This window comes from Silene latifolia, chromosome Y (genome assembly GCF_048544455.1).
Source record: "Silene latifolia isolate original U9 population chromosome Y, ASM4854445v1, whole genome shotgun sequence".
In the NCBI taxonomy this organism is placed as follows: Eukaryota; Viridiplantae; Streptophyta; class Magnoliopsida; order Caryophyllales; family Caryophyllaceae; genus Silene; species Silene latifolia.
The window spans coordinates 86,892,314-86,910,329 of record NC_133538.1 but is presented as its reverse complement, the minus strand read 5'-3'; the positions used below and the strand labels follow the sequence as shown (position 1 = coordinate 86,910,329).

The window sequence follows — 18,016 nt, the reverse complement described above, 5'->3', positions numbered from 1 at the left end:
GACATACTACCTTCCCTCTCTTCATCATTAACCACCTCCTCAATCCCCCTAGTCTCTCGGGTATCTCCTTCTTCATCTCTAGAAGGTTGAGGAAAGAACACTTTCCTATCCGCCCAATATGGCAAAGAACTCGTGGGATCAATGAGTCCTTGCCTATCAAGGTGGTAAAGTGGCGGATATTGGGCATAATAAGTGTTCACCCGATCATTGTAAGCCTCCTGATGGATATGGTTCAAGAATTGCACCATGTAGTCATTGCCCCGTCACAACAGTAGGCTCACTTGTTGTGAATTCTTTGTAGGCAAATGGGTAAGGAGGTACCACTAGGGAGGAGGTTTCTTTTCTTGGAATTTGTTGCTCTTTGATAATGCTCTTGTCATTTGTTGAGACGGGGAGAAGGTAGTTATTCCGCAGAACGGAAATGCGGCAAATCTTACTTGGCAAGAAAGTGGAGTCGGCATCCTTGATGATCCATTCATAACCTTGGGCGGAATTCTCATGGTTTACCCAATGAAATTTGTGAATCAATGATTGTATATCAAGGATATTGCTTCCTTTAACCGGCTTATAAGTCTTGTCTTTGTTGAAGTCGGGGTTAAAGTGCTTTGCCAACTTAGTTATCAAGCCTCAATTCATGATAAACACTGCGCCATCCTTCCCATTTTCATTGTCCAACCATTTTTTAATCAACAAGTGAAGAATGTTGTAGTCATTGTCGGACTTCCCATTGAGATTCATGAAGGATTCAAGGCAGGCAAAATCTAGCTCGGTCAAGTGATTAGCTTATTTTCGAGCTATCAAGGTATTAGCCACAAACTTATGCCAATATCTAATGCCTGGATGATGAAGGTATAAAGCATGGCATTATTTGAAGGTGGTCAACTTACGACCGGTAATGGCTTTCCAAAGGGGCTCGGCATTAAACCCTGATAGCTTTTTAGAGAAACTTCGATGGTCCTTAAGCCCGAACACCTTACCTATATCATCTTTGAACATTGTCCTACTCTTGTTTTCAAGGTGAAACTCGACATATTTTCTAGTCTCAATGTATACTCCCTCAATGAACTAATGAATTCCAAGGCTAAGGAGGGGAATGTTAACTCATTCATTTCAAATAGGGTCGATAACCCCATGAAATTGAAAAATGCCTTAGTTTTCTCAAGCACACCCAATTTATCCAATGTTTCTTGACACACAAATTTAGTAGCAATAATCTTTTTCTTGGCTAGGGATTCAAATGCATTCCTATGCTTATCGAAAATAAAAGTTACCTCCGAATTTTTTTTCAATTGCTCGACCTCTGGGATAGTGGTAGTAACCTCTCCAATAGCACCAATGGTCTCCCTAGCTGGCTCCCATTGTTGTTGAGCCACTACTAATGCCTTTGATGCAAGAGCTTGTTGTCTTTTGGATAAATTTAGGACTTTAGGTGCCTTAGTGTTGCCTTTGGTCCTTGCCATGATGAAACTCCTAACAAGTTGATATCAACAAACCTTGTATAAGCTTGAAGGCTCCCTTCTCCTTCCAATTTCAATCAAATGCTCAATCAATTTGGGGTTTTCGAATTTTTCCTAATCCTAGATTTTTTGATTGATTTTGATGCTTGAATGATCTTGTTGTTGATAAAGAAGTGATTTAAATTTGTTTAGAGTAAGTTTGCAAAAGATTGTGGTGAATTTGGTGAAGAAATTTATGTTTTTGGATGAGAGGATTGGTGTTTGTAGTGAGGGAAAATGTGTGTTTGTGTTTGAAGAAATGAAAAATGAGGAATGAAGAGTATAAAATCCCGCGTTATAGTGTAAGAGCAGGTCGGGACGGGCAGCTTGATGGGGAGACGAGCAGATTTCTGGACAGTGCAGAAATTGCTCTGTGGAGACGGGCGTCTTGAGCTGGAGACGGACGAATTATTTCTTGAGACGCTCGTCTCAAGTTGGGGACGAGCAGATTTCTTCCCAGTATGAAATTTTGATTTTTGCCTTGCTCCAATCCGGATGAGCTCAGGTCTGCTCGTGGGGATTTCTTTCCCGCGCTATTTTATTCTTCAATTCTTATGGGTTGCACCACAAAGGCTTGGTTATCCTAGGCAATTTCTTCCCCACACTTGATCATCAAACACTACACATTTAACAAACATTAAAATCCCTCCCTCACTTGCTCTCTTGTCACACAAATTAATCAACAAAGCATATAAAATGCATTGCAAAAATTGAATAATGTACAAGTTAAAATAAATGCAAATTAAAGGGATAGAATATTTACAAGTGGTGGTTTAAAGAAGACTCCATCAAACTCTCCTTCTTTTGAGAGGTGTCAAGGGGGTAAAGCAAGGACGTTGTTGATGTTGCTTAACGCCTTGAACAAGTAGTCAAATGCTTGCTCCTTGTCATGATAGAGATCTTGCATAGACCTTGGCACATTGTTGTCTTCATTCATGTAGTAGTCCGAGTCAAAGAGGTGGCAAGGGTCTACATAGCCTTGGTCTAGAGTCATAGAATTCCCAATGTATGGGTTAACAAGTCCTTCAAACTCGTAATCTCATAGACCACATACTTCTCTTGATTCTTTCCCTATGTTGGGTGGATCATGAGTTGACAAGAGCAACTATCCTTCCTTGTTATCATGGCCAATAACGCCTCCATCTATACTTGTTATGGGGTGAGCTTTGCAATCTCTGATTCTTGTTGTGAAAAATTCCATGCTCTACGAATAGAGCCATTTCAACATCATCAATATCTTTCTTCCGATTGGGCGGTGTATCTTTGCCCTTCTCTTTGAGATTTATATCTTTCCCTTGTTCTTTGAATGGAGATTCCATCTTCTTCTTGTCACCTTACTGAGTATAGTGATCAATCATAAAGCATGGCTCAAACAAGTTAGGAGCTCTCATAGTCTTATCAAGATTAAATGTGATTGTTTTATCACCAACTTCAAGTGTGAGCATCCTGAGCTTTACATCAATCACCGCTTCGGCGGTGTGTAGTAATGGTCTTCCTAGAATGATTGGGATATTGGAATCTTCCTCCAATCAGCAATAACAAATTCCACCGGTATGAAGAACTTTCCAACTCTCACGGGCACATATTCCCATACTCCTAGTGGTTTCTTTGTTGTCCGGTCCGCCATTTGTAAGGTCATGTTAGTGCACTTGATTTCTCCCACTCCTAGCCTTTCACATATCGAATATGGCATGACACTCACACTTGCACCTAGATCACATAGTGCCTTGTTGATTGTGGTGTCACCAATGGTACATGGAATGGAGAAGCTTCCCGGATCCTTGAGCTTAGGTGGGGAATTACCTTGAAGATTTGAACTACTTACCTTTGTAAATGTAATGGTTTTCAACTTCCTTATGCACTTCTTCTTGGTAAGGATATCTTTCATATATTTTGCATAGGCCGGAACATGGTTGATTAGCTCCGTGAATGGTATATAAACCTCTAAGTTCTTCACAATCTCCATGAACTTTGCAAGTTGCTCATCAAGCTTGGGCTTGGCTTGGCGACTTGGGAATTAAAGTCTAATCACAATAGTATATTTCTCAACTTCTTTGGACTTCTCTTCACTGTTCTTCTTTGATGAGTCATTGGTAGTTGTCTCTGCCACTTTAGGATTTCTCCTCAATGGTTCAATCACATCATTTTGCTTCACATTTTCCTCAACAATATTCTCTTCAATTGGCATCTTTGGTCCCTCATATCTTGTACCACTCCTCAAGTGGATGGCATTGATGGTCTCATATCTTGTTGGAGGATTACGTTGAGGAGGTAATTGTCTTTTTTGTATTTGGGAACTAAAAGAGGCCAATTGAGACAATTAAGTCTCTAACATCTTGGTTTGAGCAAGGATAATGTTGATGGTATTGTCTTTGGCTTGGCTATCCCTTTGCATTTGAGCAAAGAAATCTTGTTGGCTCTTTTGCATTTGGAGGACCCCTTTTGAACATTAAAAGCTTGGTCATTGGGTTGATTGTAGTATGGTCTTTGAGTAGGATTTCTCATTAGAGGTGGGGTATATATGTGGCTTCCGGGTTTTGAACATTTTGGCTTTTGTATGAGAAGTTTGGGTGGAAATTGGTGTTCTCATTGTAATAGTTGGAATAAGGGGTGCCATTCTTGTATGCTTGGAAAGCATTCACTTGCTCACTTGTGCCCCTACACTCTTGTTGATCATGTCCCAAAGTTCCACAATTCTCACACACTCCATTTGGAATAGAAGATGTTGCCACCATAGCATTGACATGTTGTTTGGGTGATTGAGAAGCTTCATCAAGGTTGGCCATGGCTTTCTCAAATTTTATGTTTATGGTGTCAATATGAGCACTTAGTTGGGCACTCAATTGTGTGACGGAGTCAGCTTCATGTCTCCCTCCCCTAGTAGCTTTTATTGGCCTACTATATTGAGAGTTGTGAACCGCCATCTCTTTGATCATAGTCCAAGTTTGGTTGTCATCAACCTCGGTGAATCTTCCATTAGAACCCATGTTGAGCACATTTCTTGAGTCTTCATACAAGCCATTCTAAAATTGTTGAACAAGGAACCATTCGCTTAGTCCATGATGAGGACAAGAGAGACATGTACCTTTAAATCTCTCCCAAGCCTCATATAGAGACTCTTCATCTCTTAGCTTAAACCCGGTGATTTGGGCTCTCAACATGTTAGTCTTATCCGGAGGATAGAACTTCTTGTAGAAGGAAAGTGCTAACTTCTTCCATGAATCAATTCCAAGGGTAGCCTGATCTAGGCTCTTTAACCATTGCTTTACGGCTCCGATCAAGAAAAAAGGAAACAATACCCATCGAATTTGGTCTTGAGTTACCCCCGTTTGGGATATTGCATCACAATAGTTACAAAAAGTTTCCATGTGTAGATGAGGATTTTCACTAGGAATCCCTCCAAATTGACTTCTCTCAACTAATTGTATGAATGCGGATTTGGCAATTAAGTACCGGTTAAGTGGGGTGGTGTTGGAGTACCATTTGGTAGGTTCTTCTCAGTTGGTACGGAATGAGATGATAATTTAGGCATTGTGGGTTGATTTTGTGGTTAGTTTTGAATTGGGTTCTCCTCTCCTTCTCTTGCAAAAGGGTTTGTAAACTCAATACTATCTGATTGGACAACACCAATTTCTACAAGTTCTCCAATAACCAAACTTGTCGAAGTCCCTCTAACGATTCTTCTAATATTGGTCAAGGTTCTTTCAACCTCGGGATCAATAAGAAAAAGTCTACCTTGTGATCTTCTAGACATGAAAAAATCAAACAACTAGAAAACAATTAAAACTACCTTGAGGAATTTCAATTCCCCAAGGCTAAGAAAGACACAACTAAAAACAACAAATGATAACAATTCAATTGAACACCATCCCCGGGAACGACGCCATTTTTGATTCGGTTAAAAACTTTGTCGTCTAAGCTAACCAATCAAAACAATATTTATAATCTCAACTAACTACTCTTATTAGAGTGGCAAGTAAAGGTCGGATCCCAAAGGATGGGTATTGTATTGATTTATCGGTTGTAGAGAGTTGTGTCTTAGGGTGTCACGAATTGGGTTGAGATTGAGGGTTGCAAACTAAATTACTTAACAATGAAATGTAAAGAAATGAAAACAAAACAAAGCAAGTAAACAAATAGGGTTTGTAAATAATTGATTAAGGCACTAGGGTGTCATGGGTTTATAGAGGATTCATGGTGGAGATCATACAAACATGTTTACATATATGTCAGCAAATTATTGTTGTAGTGGAGTCGAGTTAGTTTATGTCTTATAATTCCTAGGAAGATTTGGTTCCTGGAGCCGAGTCGGTCAAGACTGTACAACACCTAAAAGTCAACTTAGTTTCTTCCTATTCAACTATATGCATGGTCTAACAAGCCTTGAGTTAGTTTATATCTTACAAGTCTGGTTGAATGGATAAGAGATTCATGCTAGGTTGTCAATCAAGCAATTCAACAAGCATAACATATGCATAAGTTGAAACTACAACAAGCAAGAATTCTTATGAAAACATATTAGATTAAGTATAGATCTACCCCCATGTTTAATTCCCCTAATCCCTCATTAACCCTAGCTAGAAGACTACTCACTCATGGTCATGGTAGACATGCTAATAAGGGTGTCAATCATACTAACAAGGTTAAACATGGTGAATGAATAAACCAATAATAAATTAAGCAAAGGGTAAAAGATATTATACCAACTTAAGGATGATCCAGTTAATAAGCAAAGAATAATAGAAGAAAACTTGATGAATGATGAAGAGTTGTCAATTCTTCAATAAACCCAAAATAGTCTTCAAATTACCCAACTAAATCTAAGAACACTTGGATGATTGAAGAGAGATTAAGATTTGATTAATATTGAATTGAGTAAATACAACTTGATTAATAAGATCTACTAAACTAGATTAGGAATTGGTAAATTAACTTTATTAAAACTTGATTAATACTTGGTGATTAATCCCCTAACACAATGGGGTATATATACTAAGTGCAAGTATTAGTGTAACTAAGGGTTTAAATGACAATTAAGTCCCTAAGAAGGAGATTAACGCCTTGCACGTCCTCAAGGAGCCTCACGACTTTCCTATAGGGATCTACCTGTCTTGCTTATAGGATGCTTGAGTTGAGCCACAGGATGCCCAGTCTTAGCCTCGGGACACCCGGTCTGAGCTTTAGGACGCTCGGGCAGCTCTGGGTACGCCTGGATCATAGATCAGCATGGTTTGTCTTCTCTTGACTGCCTCAAGATCCGTGGGGATCATTGAGGGGTCGCGGGGGTCTTCATCATTTCCCATTGTACTTGTACTATCTACTTAAGCCTTTAGTATCGGTTTCCTCTTTGATGCTTGGTCGTTAGATGCGATCCATTTAGCTCCAAGTTGCTCCATAAATGCAAGGCTTGCATTCCTCTCCTACCAAAGACACAAAACCTCAAAGAATATGAAAAGTGGGAGGCTAACGATAAGAAACGACCCTAATACATGCAAGAAAGCATAGGAACGAGGCTAGTTCGGGGACTAAAGGTGTGCAAATATGAGTCACAACATGAACTTTGGGGACGAAGTTCCTTTTAAGAGGGGAAGAGTAATGTTGCGAATGAAAATGCCTAAAATATCCTCTTTTAAATACTTCGTTGGTAATGTAATTATTATTTCTGTTGTATAATTCAATTGTTGTTCAAGTTATTTAAATATTTGATTAATTAATATAATTGTTGTTTGAATGATTTAAACGGACATTGAGTAATGTAGTTAGTAATTTATGGATTGGATGTTTAATGAGTTAATTGTTTGTGAGTAGTAAGTTGACTGTGACACATTTGTATGACGTTGTATGGGTAGATTCGTCTGGTAAAATGGAAATGATAGTTTGTGTTTGTGTACCTTTTAATTGTTAGTATGCGGGTGATGATTTGGAAGAGGAGTTGTGTTTGATGGTCATATGCGTGAAGGTAGATAATGATGATTAGTCGGCATGGGAAGTGAGTGGTATGTTGGGTATGGTTATAATAGTTCTCGTCAGGTTAAGTTGTGCTAGCTGTCTTGGCTTAGCATACACCTTTGGTTGCGGGAGATGGTGAGTTGAACTTCGAGGACGATGTTCATTGTAAGGGGGGAAGACTGTAATACCCGCCCCATTAGGGACCCGTTGACTAGTAATTGACTGACCTTAGACATATGGTAGACCCTTGAGAACCTTCATACAGTCAGACTTAGCTCTTCGTGACCTTTAAAAGTTGAGAACTCGATCTAGCGTAGGCTAATCGATCGAGTAGTCTAGTGACTTGATCGAGTAGAGGCCACTTGATCGAGTAAGTCACATACTCGTTCGAGTATGGCAGTTTTAGCGCTAAGTTATATATCGTGAAGTCGTAAAACCCAAATCAGTTTTTCATTTCTTTTCCTTCTAAACCTAATCGGCGACACTTCTCTCCTTCACCCACCTTCAACCTTGAGATTTCCTTTTCACTTGGAGACACCTTCGGGATGGATGCTTGAGTCGGGTAGCAGTCTTGTCACTGGAATGCCGAGTATAGGTAAGTCGTCATCATCATCATCATACCTAAGTTTGCTGTGGTTATGGCTGTTAGTAATAGGGTTTCCCTACTGTTTTGATAGATGCCTATGGTGGTTGCGTTGTCTTCGTACGATTATATCCGGTGTTGATGCTGATTGCTAAAGGTAGGTTTTCATACTCAGTACTGTTGATTGATTGTCTTGTGTGGTGTATATCATTGTTGATTGTGTGATAGTAATGTTGTGTTTGTGTACGGAGTGCGTCCTTGGCTGAGTGGAGTCATCTTGGGAATTGCTTCATACCCTTGCTTCGCCCCTTGTGGTTCCCGCCACAAGGGGGATGTGCACATTAATGGACTTGGGTTATTCAATCGATGGAGATGAGCGGCGCTTAGGTGGGAACGGCTACAATCCCCTACTGGCGATGTGAAATATCTATTGCGATGGATATTCTGGCAGGACATTACCTTCGGGTTAGTCAGATATTGATGGTTGATTGGAGTTGGGGATGGATGTGTGTATGTTGTATCTCGTGTTATCTGATATTCTTCAGTTACTGACCTTGTGTGGTGTTGTTTGTCTTTCTTCTTGTTATGTGTCTGCCGTGATCCATTATGGTGAGCAGCCAGTCTTAGCAGGTGTTGATATGTGGAGCTTAGCTAGGTGCTTTGGAGAGACGAGTCTATCACTGAGTCATGGCGTGGATAGTATCACCGTAGTTGATAGTTGTGGTTATCAGTTGTATCTTTTCTTTTGTTGAGTTAAAATTGTAATAAACTTAATTTTTATTTTATTGACGTTATGATATTTACTATTCCTCGGGCGACCGAGATGGTAATGCCCTTATCTGCTGGGGAAGGCCTTGTTAAGGCTCCTTGGTAGTTGGAGGTGTTACATAAATAACATTACTAAAATAATTACGCGATATAACTACGCAAACACGATCCAAACCGTGACCCTACGCACTGCCTAGGCCATGGCCAGGCCATCCTACGCTGCTACCAGGCCACGACTCAGCCCCAAACAGGCCACGGCCTAAGAATCATAGGCCACGGCTTCCCCATGCAACACCCAAACCACCCACAGCCAATCTCGGTCATTTCGCGACACACCACCCTTACCCGAGTCAGCCTTGGTCCTAATCTGTCACATATGTTATCGGTAACACCGTCTTAACATCGTATTAATAAAATCCCCCAATTATACAATAATAATCAAATTAAGATTTGAGGCAAGGTTCATAAAACCGTACTAAAATTATATGAAAATGAATTAGAAAGAGTTAGGATGAATCTTACAATCACAAGGATGAAAATAGGTAAGAAATCGACTTAGAAATGCGTGCCCTACCTTCCTTTCATTCGTCCGTCCTCTATGTCACCTCTCCTCTTTTTTTTTCTTTTTTCTTTTTTCTTTTTTAGGTTTAGATTGATTAAAAGGTTAAGTGGTAGAGTAAAATCTGGTATTTATATTCCGACTCACTTAACTCACTTAAATGACTCCCGAGTAAGCCTATCACTTGGTCCATCACTTCCCTTTTTTCGGTCCCCGGCTCGTCTAAAACCAGTTGTATACTACTCATTCCCGACTCGGAAATAACCATATAATAAATTATATAAGCCAGGTGAAGATAAGATAATAAATTAATATTAAATAATACGGGGTTAAAACCAACATCACCACAACGCGTAACCTAAACCGCAGCTTAGGTCTCAGATTAACGCATAACTCAAACCACAGCTTGAGTCCCAAATTAACACGATGCATAGCTCAAACCGCAACTTGTGTCTCATATAAGCACAACACATAACTAAAACTGCAGCTTGAGTCACATAAAACAAGATTGCGACATTCCACCCTTTTAAAAGAAAAGTTACATCCCGGAACATAATTCATACCTAATTAAAACAATGTGGATACTTCTCTTGCATCACACTTTCAGCATCCCGAGTGGCTTCCTCAATGTTCTGGTTGGACCACAATACTTTCACTATCGCAGTTTCTCCATTTTGCTTTTTGCGCACTTTTCGGTCAAGTATGTGAGTAGGATCGCTCACATATTTCCATAATTGTGACACATGGAAAACATTATGCACACTATCCAACGATGGAGGAAAATCTAATCGGTAAGCTACCTCCCCAACTCGATGCAGAATCTCATATGGCACAATTTATTTCTGGCTAAGTTTGCCTCGCTTGCCAAATCTCATGACACCTTTCATAGGTGAATCTTTCAGCAATACTTTATCGCCCACGGCAAACTCTATGTCACTCCACTTCAAGTCAACATAACTCTTTTGCCGATCTTGGGCCGCCTTCATCTTATGACGAATTACTTTCACTTGCTCCACCATATCTTGGATCATTTGAGGACCTAAAACTACCGAGTCAGACACATCATCCCAGCACACAGGACTTCTGCATTTCCTTCCATCTAAAGCCTCGAATGGGGCCATCCCAATACTTGCATAAAAACTATTATTGTATGAAAACTCGATCAAGTCCAATCGATCGTCCCATGAACTACCGAATTCTAGTGCGTAGGCCCTCAGCATGTCCTCTAGGATTTGAATCGTTCTTTCATTTTGGCCATCAGTACCTGGATGGAAAGCATTGCTCATCTTGAGGGTGGTACCCCTCAAATCTTGGAGCTCTCTTCAAAACTTCGAGATAAATCTCGAGTCTCTATCGGATACTATATGTTTAGGTATGCCATGCAACTTTACGACATTCTTAGAGTAAGCTTTTGCCAACTCCGCCTTACTCCAAGTGTCTTTCATCGGAATGAAATGACCAGTCTAGGTAAGATGATCCGCTATCACCCATATCATATTGTTTCTTTTTTTGGTCCTTGGTAACCCGATAACAAAATCCATTGAGATGCCCTCCCATTTCCATTCTGGAATATGCAAGGGTTGTACCTTACCCTGAGGTCTTTTGTGTTCCACTTTCACTCTGGCACATCAAGCACCGAGCCACAAACTCTGCCACCTCCTTCTTCATTCCAGGCCACCAGAAAGTTTTCTTTAGGGAATTATATAGCCTATCTCCTTCTGGGTGCATCAAATAAGGTGTATTGTGAGCCTCACCCATAATACTCCATTTCAAATCTTCATTATCCAGCACACACCATCTTCCATCAAATATTAGGCTACCATTGTCATGTACAGTGAACCGTGTAGGTTCACCTGTCTCGGCCTGCTCTCCCCAAGAGGCTATCCTCGGCTCCCTTGTTCTGGACATGGGCCCACCTGCAACGCCAGCCGATCTGTGGACGTGCAGTGGTCTCTTGAAAGCCACACTCGGTGGCGTAAAAATGCTTTCGACCGGATCATTTTAGATCGGTCAGTTTCGTCTCGGCACGAGTCTCGAAACGATGCAAGAGATGTTCGGAGTCGCCACCAAGCATTTATGGGATTCTTGGAACCCGTTCGAATCCACTTTATACCTAGATCAACTAGGGCAAAAAGCGGTGTTTGACATAGGTACTAAAGATAAGGAGTTGTCCCTCTTTAGCATCCTATCTCCAGAATGACTCTCGTACGCCCTGGATAAGGTCGTCCACTATCCAAAGTTTCTGAGTAAGAGGTGAAGGTACATATTGGGAAGCCCTTTAATCAGACACCTAATCCCGCCCACGGTAGTGGCCTCTACTAATAGATCTTGGTTGGCTAAATGCAAAAGCTGATAAAACGGGTAAATGCATGAATGCGCATCCACAAGTTTGAACCTAACATGTGAGCTTTCTATGTCGGTTATTTATCCAAGTATCAAGTAATTGATGTCAAGTTGGATTTAATGTCGATTTGCATGCAAGACGGAAATTAAACATCCGTTTACCGTGTTCGGTTTACGGTGCATAACATGATCCATTTGTCTTAGAAAGGCGTTTTACAAATACGACGTAAAAGGGGCAGGTTTGTCATCTGATCCGTCCTGTATTCGGGTTAACTGAAGTCGGGATCGTCCTAGACAAGTGCTGGAAAGGAAGCAGGGTCTGCATCTGGCAGCCTATTGAGGCGTGAGCCGTTAAGCGATGCAAGCAGACCTATCCTGGTTTGAAAACTAGAAAACAGTTGGCGTATTTAGGCGCGGGGCAGCAGACGATCCAAAGGGATGTCTTTTGCCTGTTGAAAATGTTTGTAAAATGGTTTGTAAAGATGGTGTTTGAAACCGTCTTGGTTTGAAAAGGTCATTTAGAGCGCTTTGTGCTAATGTGAGGAACGAGACTTGAATAATCATCATTGTATAGACAATATCCGACATCGGGTTCGGTTTTGCAAGCTTGACATGAATAGTTTTAAAAAATGATTATGAACTAATTGTATTAAGTTCATTTGTTTGTAATTAGTTAATTTTTATCATCGTACTCGGGTTTAAACCGACATGGTATATGGAACCAAGGATGACTTTGCATTTCTGAGTAATATGTTGGTTTTTGAAATGTAAAGAAATGAAATAAAAGGTTTTAAAATACCTTTTAAAATGTAATTAACCAATTATTATCACCGAATCACGGATTAAACCGTCATGGTTTAAGGAACCAAGGGTGAAAAAGTTTTATGGTTAAAAATATTTATCATAAAAATGATTTGAAATAGTAAAAATCGGTTGTAAAATGGAGTGAAAAATGGAAAGAATGAACTCAAACACGTTTAAGTTCTGACCAGGAAACCTCATAGAAGCGCGAGGCACCTAGTGATGTTTAGGGCGTTCTGTTTTCGGTCAAAACTCGGTTTTGGCTCATTCGATCAGTATTTTGGACCATGTTATGCAAGTTTTAGCATGTTAAAGTCATAAAACAAATAAAAGACATGAAAGAAGAGGATTTTTACACCCTCATACTTACATGATAGGTTTGAAACGAGAAATCGACGGAAGTGTAGCAACTTGTTAGGTCGAAAAACTCGGTTGAAAACTGTTTTAGCAATGTAAAGAGTGTTTTGTTAAGTTTAGTGATGGTGTAGTTGGTCGAGATGGTCGGTCAAGTGATTTAATGCACGATGACGGTACTAAACAATGTCTATGACTTGTATTTTCAATCGGTAGGTCGAATATACGTGTCCGTTTGTGACTTAAGAAGTCGAGTCGAGAATTTTAAGGGAGAGATGAGGGGGCGGACACTCGCGTACCTTTAAATGGTGGCATTTGAGGGGTATTTATAGAGAAATGGGTGGTTGTGTGCGTTTTGAGCGACGTGGCCGCATGGGCTACTCGAGAGGCGCGAGCTATTTCGCGGGTCTTCGAGCTGTCTTGTCACTATCACGCAATTGAAATTGTGATTTGTTCTATCCTAGGTTTTGGATGGCATGATTTGTACTTGACCATTCTGAAAGACCATAACCCCAAATTAGACCTCTCTAATTAGGTTATCAAGATTCTTTATTTTAGAAATCTTTGGATCTATGTAATATGCATGTAATATATAAGCCTTAAAAATATAAAAGAAGAGGAAAAACAATATTTTCCATACATTGAGTAATGGTAGTATTTGGGCACCACAAGATTTCCTATCTTGTTCTTCGTGAGCTTAATATAAATGGCAAGTTCCTCCATCTTCAAGTGTCCAAGATAGAACACCTCCTCTCTTAAGCACCCAAGAACTTACCCCAAAATCTTACAAATATTAACTAGATATATAGTAAGATTACCCTCGAAAAACATACTAACACTTAGTAAAAATATTAGATTTATAATACTAACACTTAGTATTTTATTTCTATATTTTTGAGGATTTTTAGGGAGGGGAACACTCTTTTATTTTTCTCCACATGCAAAAGACAAAGTGAAGTGGAAAAATGAACAAAATAAAAGTGGAGAAAAAAGGAGTGTGGGACGGTTGATGTAAGATAGTGGGGGAGTGTTTTATTCTTATTTAATTACACCCAATCATCATGTGAATGGCTTAGAACAAAAATAATTATGGGGAAGTCAAATGTGTAAGAGAAATGATGGTGTTTAAAGCAACACACACACTACCACATGCACTTACAAGGTCCAAAATAACCTATTTAAGGGTCCATTTTGGTTCTTATATTTGTCACACAAATACGTGTAAATATTATTTAAACATCGATTTATGTCTAAATGCTTCCCAATTAAGTTCGTCTAAAATACTCCGTAAATATACGTGTATAGCTACACATATATTCTACGTACTAATATTAATCACGTTAGTCAATTAGTACTAATATTAACAATTAACCATTTAATCATTAATTCCCGTCTCAAATAATTATTTATTCAATTATCACATAATTAAATAATAATATCCGCGCCTCAAGTTCACAACACGATATCTCTCTAAATTAATTAATCGGCTAACTCTTAGTCAATTTATCAAGGGACTAATTTAAACTGTATCTCATACAATTAATTAGCTTTTGTGTTGGGGCTCGTTCCTTTAGGTGTGATAGAAAGGGATCAGCTGAACACCGCCGTCTCACGACAGTAAAGTCAAACCCTAGTTGGCCAAACTTTACCGATATACGTTGATCAGCTGACTAGTATTGCCAATGAATATCCCATGCATATTCCTTAATGAGATTTAATAATATTATCATGCACTATTGTGGAGAACAAATACTCCAACACATTCTAGTATTCCGGGAATACTTAACATGGAAGTTTTGTGATGTTTTTTTTTGTGTTTGACTCGTTGTTGGACTCGGGATTTGAATTTTTGAGTCGGTTTTTGGTCTGTTGTTGGTTTTGACTCTAGTTAGTGTCATCGCGACCCCGTCGTCGTGCATAAAACACTCCAGGTACTTTCGAAAAGTTTTGAAATGCTTTGTTTTCGAAATCGTTTTGAGTTTTCCGACGTATAGTTATACAAAATTGTTGATTAAACGATGCGATTCCTAAGCATGTTGTAGTCCGATAATCATCGGGTGTTTGTTGGAGACTCGACAAATACTGGGTATCTACAGAGCCCCCACTTTGACTGAGGCTTGGACAGGGCGAAAGTCAAAGTATAGCCCCCAGGTCAATCGAAGATCACATCTTGGACACCGAAGCGACGTCGAGGCAGCTCGAAAGGATTCGGGCCAAGGACCCGCCGTCGGGAAGGGCGACGCCAAGGCGACTCGGGGATACGAGTCAAGGACCTGTCGTCGGGAACAATTTAGAGTCTGTCGATTGTTTGTGCGGGTCGTTTTAAGTCCGTTAGACTATGTACGAGGGCTCGCCAGCCATAGGAAGGAGTCATACCTGAGGCATCTTCGAGATATGTCCTTGAATTGTTTCTTGTTTGCGGGCAAAGGCTCGCCAGCTGTGTTCCGGATATGATGGAGCTCGCCAGCTACGTGGAAGGTACATTTTGAGGCTCACCAGCCATGTTGAATATGCGTTATGAGGCTCGCCAGTCACGTTGAAGGTACATTGTGAGGCTCGCCAGCCATTGTGAAGGTGTGCGTTGTGAGGCTCGCCAGCCATGTTAAAGGTGTGCGGTGTAAGGCTCGCCATCCATGTTAATGGTGATGCGTTTTGAGGCTCGCCAGCCATGTTGATGGTGGTGCGTTTTGAGGCTTGCCAGCCATGTTGATTAGTCGACAGTAGGAAATAGCCGTGTTAGACGGGCCTATTTCGAGAGGTCGTTGAGTTTAGCGGGCACCGTGGGGAGGCCCCCGATATCCTGCTGAGGAATTTCGTTGTTTATATTGGATGTTTTTAGCGCCGGAAAGAGATAGGCTTGTGAGCCTAGCTCCTGTGGATGGCGGTGATTTCAGATCTCGAAGAGAGGTGACGGTTTTTATTGTCGTTGTTCGGAATTTGTAGAAATAGCGGATGTGAATCCGCCATTTGATGTGTGTTTGGGGGATAACGGTATTGATTCCGTCTTCTCGTGACTTGAAATTTGTGAGGAGTCATGATTTTGAATTTCACTTTCTCGTTTGAATGTGTGACGGTTTTTAATGCCGTTTGTTTGAAAAATAACGAACTTTGAGTTTTGTTATTTTGTTGTTTTTTTTTTCAGGGAGGGACGGTTTTTAATTTCGTCGTTTGAAAGTTTGTGAAAATAGCGAGTTTAAATTTCACTATTTGTTTTTGTTTGAAGAAATGCCAGTTTTTAATTCCGTCGTTGAAAGTTTGTGAAAATAACGTGGAAACTGGGCCAAAGCCCAAAGTTTCGCTGAAAAAGCAGGGAGCACCTCAAAGGGGCGCGAATCTTCCTGCGAGGTAAGGAGGCTCTCCTTTTTTCAGTAAAAAGACGCGAGGAGGTTCAGCTCCTCATTTTGCTTCGTCTTCAACCTTTTAGACTCGATAAACCCAAAAAAATCGCCATTTTCGGTTGTGTTTTCTTGCTTGTGTTTGTGCTAAATTCATCAAGGTATGTAAATCCTATTTATTCCACTTGAATTTATTGGTCTTTTTGTCAATTGAATTAGGGCGAAACCCTCACCCTTCGAAAATCAATTTGGGCATTTTTGTTTGGCCCATTTTCGAATGAAATTGATGATTGCATTAGGTTAGAAACATGTTTAGGAGTATAGGTGTGCTTTTAGTTTGAATTTTGGTCCCCGTTCCCGCTCCCTAGGCTCGAAAAATGTGAATGAGACGGAAATTCGTCTTATTTCACAATGTCGTGTTTGTTTGCTTGAGTTGTGTGCCCCACTAGGTCGGATTGCAGTCTGGGGAGACCGTCATTGCCATATTGAACCTTCGTTGGTCATTGTGGGCAAAATTTGAATTTTTGCCTTTGTGAGACGGTCTTATGCTGATGAAATAAGCGTCTGTTTGGGCTCAAACTGAGCTGGTTTGTCTTGAAATGGACCTTAACGGTAGTTTAGGTCACTTTGAGACGTGATTAAATCACGTTGCTTTGCTGTGGTCGTAATTTGAATTTTTGATCTGTTTGTGCCCGAGTTGGCGTAAAATTTCCTTTTTCGAGCTGTGAAAAATACCTAGTTGTGTTGGGAATTTTGTTGCTTATTTTGCGGACCTTGTGTGGTCTTTGAAGTGTTGGGTGGTTTTTGAAATTTTGTCATTGTTTTGACGCGTCTTTTGCTTGAAAAGAAGGGCGAGTCATTTCTTGTGAATTTTTTGTGAAGTGGGTTGCTGGATGAGTGTGGGCGGGTTTGCCCTTGTTTTGTTTTTTTTGTATTTTCAGGTGATTTGTTGGTGTGTTTTTTTTTTTGTCCATTTTGTGCGGTCGTAATGCCGAAATTTCGGCTGCCGTTTTTGTTTTGTCTTGATTGCAGATGAGTTTTCTAGGGCTTCCGGAGCCACTAGGTCCGTCGCTGAGGCTTTAGAGGAGGAGGATGATCCAGGAGGAGAAGAGACAGTTGTTTCCTTGTCCTTGTCGAGTTGTGTTTCTCCCTGGCGGCCTTTGTCCGGCCTTTGATCACGTGGTGATCATTGGCTTTTGTCTGTAGAAATTCGGACGTCTGATGGTTGGGGGTTAACACCAATGCGTCGTTCTACGTTGCCGTTTTCATTCGTCGCTGAATTCTGATAATTGGGGGTCAACATCGGGGTGGCACCCTATGTCGTGGCTCTTTCTTATCGCCGAATTCCGATGATTGGGGGTTAACGTCGGGGCGATGCACTGTGTCATAATTCCTGATTGTCGTGTCGTCCGAAGTCTGCCAGGCATCTTTTCCTTTTTTGTTACGGAGTAGGAAAGAGGTATTACCGTCATGGTAACCACCTCTGCTTCGGTGGTTACTCCTTTCTTTTCCGTGTTGCTCCTTTTCTTTTCTGGTTAAAAGGATAGGGAGTGCTTAGTTCGGTAGGCGGCGGATAGCCCCCAGTTCGTTGTTTTAGGCCAGTGTCTATATGATAAATACTTGTACCGGATCCTGTTTATGTGGTCAGTCATTTGTATCAAACGTGTGTTGATGTATTTTGGGTGAGTCGGTTTGTATATATGTGTTTTTGGTTTGTAGTTTATCGTTAGTGTAGAAAACAGACAAAAGGTAGCACGTACGCATACACGTAAACACGCAAAAACATTTGTTGAAAACAAAAATAACCACGATGGCTTGAAGTTAAAAT

General features: G+C 40.5%; 1 non-coding gene across 1 annotated transcript; it reads left to right on the top strand.

The window, feature by feature from the left end:
• The first annotated feature begins 4,550 nt into the window (after positions 1-4,550).
• LOC141635881 (small nucleolar RNA R71) lies at positions 4,551-4,657 on the top strand. Its single transcript, XR_012540536.1, has one exon. It is a non-coding gene; the product is annotated as a small nucleolar RNA R71 (small nucleolar RNA).
• Positions 4,658-18,016: the final 13,359 nt, after the last annotated feature.